The sequence below is a fragment of the Sinocyclocheilus grahami genome, unplaced genomic scaffold, assembly GCF_001515645.1.
Source record: "Sinocyclocheilus grahami isolate Dianchi unplaced genomic scaffold, SAMN03320097.WGS_v1.1 scaffold161.1, whole genome shotgun sequence".
Taxonomy (NCBI): Eukaryota; Metazoa; Chordata; class Actinopteri; order Cypriniformes; family Cyprinidae; genus Sinocyclocheilus; species Sinocyclocheilus grahami.
The window spans coordinates 22,929-28,270 of record NW_015505340.1 but is presented as its reverse complement, the minus strand read 5'-3'; the positions used below and the strand labels follow the sequence as shown (position 1 = coordinate 28,270).

General features: G+C 46.5%; 1 pseudogene; it reads left to right on the top strand.

The window, feature by feature from the left end:
• The first annotated feature begins 396 nt into the window (after nucleotides 1–396).
• Nucleotides 397–2,654, top strand: LOC107592952 (uncharacterized; annotated as a pseudogene).
• The last annotated feature ends 2,688 nt before the right edge of the window (nucleotides 2,655–5,342 follow it).

Here is a 5,342-nt window from a genome sequence, read left to right as displayed (position 1 = left end):
CCTTCCCTCTCATCTTACCAATAACTCCCTGTCCTTACAAAAAAAAAAACGTTTCTCTTACAGGAAAATTGGAAGCAGCCAATTAATATCCTGTTCTCTGCTCTGTTTGTTTGTTATTTTTCTTTCCTCCCTCCGTTCTCTAGCTGTGCTACCTGTGTGTGTGCTTACTAATTTTCCCCACAGAGACTACAAATTAGGAGCACACCCACCAGAGAATCACAGTCGCCGAGAACTACACTCACCTGTCCCTTACACACTCACTGTCAAAACACATGTGACATTGCATACTTACACCCCTGTTTTGCCTTGTTTGTTTTGTTTTGTTTTGTTTTCTCTTCTTCAAGGTCTGTGTCAGTCTAGGTCCTAGACTGTCTCCCTCACCTAGGCTGTCTCCCTCACCACGCCAAAACATGTCTCGCACTACAGACTCTGTTGGCCACTGGGAAGACCTCGAGACCTGGCTAAGTGTTGCAACAGACAGCCTCCTACCTAAGGCTGCTGAAACACTGAGGCATCAGACACAGGACCAGCTGGATGACAACATAGCAAACCTCATGAAACAAGACCCAAGTCAGAGCTACAGTCACAAAGAATTAGCAAAGATCACCGGCTCCTTAAGCCACACACTCATCGCCACCCTCAAGCTGAGCGACAGGCACGCCGCCCATCTCCAGCAGGAGCTAACACGCGCACAACGACGCGTCGAGCAGCTAGAACTGGAGGCTCAGGAACGACAGGAAGGGCCTGATGAAATGGAACAAGGCGCCGAGGAGGAGATCACTAGGCTAAAAGAGACCCTAGCAGCTAATACCCAAGAGATGGAACAAGGCAAGCCTGACTACGCTGATCACTCCAGCAAACTACAATATGCAGAACAGCTCCTGGAAAAGGCAAAGGCCGACTTCAGAGACAAGAACCGCAGAATTAAAGCCCTCGAAACTCACCTGGATGAGTCAAGAAATTAGATCAGTTGCCTAACACAACAGCTGGACTACATCAAAGAGAAGTCCGAAAGGGGGAGGGGGCAGTGCTGAAACATTCACCGGCTCCCTCTGAAGAACTTTACCTCACGACAAAGCTAAAAGAACTTGCTCCAGCCAGCCACAGATCATCGCATGGCTTGGACCTCAAAGATCTCGACAAGCTCGCCAGAAACATTGGCAAATTCACCCCAAGTGTGCCAGGTAGCCAGGATGTCCAAGCTTATCTGCAAGACGTCGATTTCCATCTGGAAATGAGACCCAATGTCACTGACAAAGATAGACTCTATTTGCTCCGAACAACATCCAGCCCTGAAGTGCACAGCTTCCTGGACCGGCAGCCTGCTCACACAAAAACTGATTACCACCTGCTCCAAGAAGCCCTCATTAAAGAATTCGCTGACCCTGAATCAGAACAAGTACTAGTGGCTGCCCTGGAGACGAAACAAGGTCTTCATGAATCTCCTCAAGCCTACTACAGCCGACTCAAACGAGCATACTTCAGAACTCGCAACGAACCGGACATGGAAGATGATCTGAACTTCAAAACTCTCTTCCTGAGAAACCTTGGACCTCAAAGATCTCGACAAGCTCGCCAGAAACATTGGCAAATTCACCCCAAGTGTGCCAGGTAGCCAGGATGTCCAAGCTTATCTGCAAGACGTCGATTTCCATCTGGAAATGAGACCCAATGTCACTGACAAAGATAGACTCTATTTGCTCCGAACAACATCCAGCCCTGAAGTGCACAGCTTCCTGGACCGGCAGCCTGCTCACACAAAAACTGATTACCACCTGCTCCAAGAAGCCCTCATTAAAGAATTCGCTGACCCTGAATCAGAACAAGTACTAGTGGCTGCCCTGGAGACGAAACAAGGTCTTCATGAATCTCCTCAAGCCTACTACAGCCGACTCAAACGAGCATACTTCAGAACTCGCAACGAACCGGACATGGAAGATGATCTGAACTTCAAAACTCTCTTCCTGAGAAACCTTCATCCTGGGGTAAGCCACCATCTTGGCGTCCTTGCATGTCCGCAAACAATGAGTGCTCAACAGTTGCGAGACTTGGCGCATAAAGCCTACGGCAAACAAAAGATGGCCTCAGAAAAGGGTGCCAAATCCACAGCAGTTCTTGACTTCAACACTCAAAGTCAGGAGCTGGCTCTAGAGGGCACCCAACATCAAGACCATGCCAAGCCGCAACACAAAGAGTGGAACACACCCTCATCCAACAGAGAACGGGACTCCCACGCTGGTACCCGACCTAAACAGAGGAACAACCGCTGGGATGGAGCACGTGGACGACAACACTCACCTGGACGTCACTGGGAAATAGCTTGGGACCAATCCAGACCTCGTGAGAATCAATGGGACAGATCATGGAATCAGCCAAACTCATTTGGAAACTCAAGAGGAAAAGGCTTGTGGGAATCCAACAGAACCTCCAAGGAAAAACGACAAACACACCCTGGAGCAAGCAGTCCAAGGAATCGACGAAAGAACTTGCAAAGATTCCAAGCTGACCGAGATCAAACTGAATCCACACCAGAACAAAAGACATCACAGTGTTTCGACTCACAAGAACTGATGAAAATGATTATGAAAGAGTTCTTCCAATGCAAGGAGGAGGATCGGAAGTGGGAAAAGAAAGACAAACCAGAGTCAGCCTGACTAGCAGCGGAACAGGATGGCAGTGACCACCTGACCCAACAGACCACAGAGAACAGCACTTCCTCACCTCACTCTCAGAGAACTGTAACCTCCATAACTTCAGAAGGACAAGAAATCCTACCTGAACAACCCGCAAAACAGTCAGAAACTGACCCAACACCTGATGCGTCAGATCACAGCAGCGTCCAACAAACACCTGCTGACGAAACCCCTCAAGTTCCTGAAAGTGCTGTCTTGGTCGTCTGCCACTCTTCCAAAGAACACCAGATCAGTCCTGACATCCTAACTGTCTCATCCCAAACTCCAGTCCCTCAACTCCTGGGCGACCTCATTGAGAAAGATATAGCAAGAAAGCTTTACCTCTCCATCATCATCGAACGCCACATCAAAGTCAAAGCTCTTCTCGACACAGGAGCCGACATCACCCTAATGTCGACCGAACTCCTTGAAGAAGTCCAAGAGAGAACAAAGAGGTCTAACAGACCCCTCAAACTCCAAAGCTGCGAGCTGAGCCTTCAAACATATTCCCACACGGGCCTACAACTAAAACATATGGCCCAAATTCACCTAACTGTGGGACCAATGGACCTCGTTCACCCAGTATACGTCTCAACACTCACCATGTATCCACTGCTTATTGGAAAAGACCTGCTTAATCGCTTTGAACCCTTAATAGACTTCAAGCACCTAAAGATATGGACGCAAGTCCGCGAGCCTCTGCTCTTCCAGTCAGTAGACTCCCAACGAGTCGCAGTGTCAAGCCACAGACACTGCCGCCCATTCACTGACCGATGATGCAATGTCAAAGTCAGGGCCAGGGCCAACCTCAACTCCAAGCAGCAAGAACCTGGACCCTTTCCTCTGCTCAATGCAGGCGCCTGACTCAGACTCAGGCCCCCTTCTAATCATGACTGCCATAAATGTCCACGATATATCAGTGTCTGATGCAAGATCATCTGTGCTGTGGACATACGATGGAACAACAGACACCTGAGTCACTACTTTCTCGTCGTCCCCAACCTACCTCATGAAATATATATTGGAGAAGACATCATGGTCTGGCTCAATGCCTGTGTGGACATCGTGAACGACGTCATATGGGCTCCCCTGTCGCACCAACTGACCACTGCAGTCAACCTCAAGAACCTTCGAGCTGGTCAAACAATGCCAGATGCATGCGCCATGATCAGAGAGCCAGAATTTACAATACCTGTCTACAGAGAGTGTCAGCGTCCGCCTCAACATGCGACCTGGCCCCTCTCTCGACAGTAAACTAGGCCTCTTCCAATCTTCCAGGACCTGCCTAAGACTAGGACTGACCTTGGAAGCCACACCTCTCATTGAAGTGTCATCTCATGCTGTGTATGTGTTGTTCAACAACTTGCACCGCTCTTGTTTAGCCTGTATATGCTCCCACTAAGTCAAATAATGAGAAAGAACCAAATCGCCTATCACAGCTATGCAGATGATACCCAGATTTACCTAGCCTTATCTCCAAATGACTACAGCCCCATTGACTCCCTCTGCCAATGCATTGATGAAATTAACAGTTGGATGTGCGAGAACTTTCTTCAGTTAAACAAAGAAAAAACCGAAGTCATTGCATTTGGAAACAAAGATGAAGTTCTCAAGGTGAATGCATACCTTGACTCTAGGGGTCTAACAACTAAAAATCAAGTCAGGAATCTTGGTGTGATTCTGGAGACAGACCTTAGTTTCAGTAGTCATGTCAAAGCTGTAACTAAATCAGCATACTATCATCTCAAAAACATTGCAAGAATTAGAGGTTTTGTTTCCAGTCAAGACTTGGAGAAACTTGTTCATACCTTTATCACCAGCAGGGCGGACTATTGTAATGTTTCATTACCGGCCTTCCCAAGAAGACCATTAGACAGCTGCAGCTCATCCAGAACGCTGCTGCCAGGATTCTGACTAGAACCAGAAAATCTGAGCATATTACACCAGTCCTCAGGTCCTTACACTGGCTTCCAGTTATATTTAGGATTGATTTTAAAGTACTTTTACTTGTTTATAAATCACTCAATGGCCTAGGACCTAAATATATAGCAGATATGCTCACTGAATATAAACCTAACAGACCACTCAGATCATTAGGATCGAGTCAGTTAGAAATACCAAGGGTTCACACAAAACAAGGGGAATGTGCTTTTAGTTATTATGCCACCCGCAGTTGGAATCAGCTTCCAGAAGAGATCAGATGTGCTAAAACATTAGTCACATTTAAATGCAGACTCAAAACTCATCTGTTTAGCTGTGCATTTATTGAATGAGCACTGTGCGATGTCCGAACTGATTGCACTATATTATATGTATAATCGTTTTCTTAAATTCATTTTAAACCTCTTAAATCAAATTTTTTTATATAATTTTCAAAGTTTTTAAATTCCTTGTTTTATTGTTGTGATTATTGTTTTTATTTTATTTTATGTAAAGCACTTTGAATCACCATTGTGTATGAAATGTGCTATACAAATAAACTTGCCTTGCCTTGCCTTGCCCCTGTAACAGCACGTACTCTGCCCCGATATGGCCAGTTCTAAAGCCCAATGGCAAATGGCGGCCCACCATTGACTATCGCAAATTAAACCAGCAAATACCCTTATCGCGATGGCCTATGACTATGACCCAAAATCAAAGGCTCAACGATCATTTCCACATTGGACATCG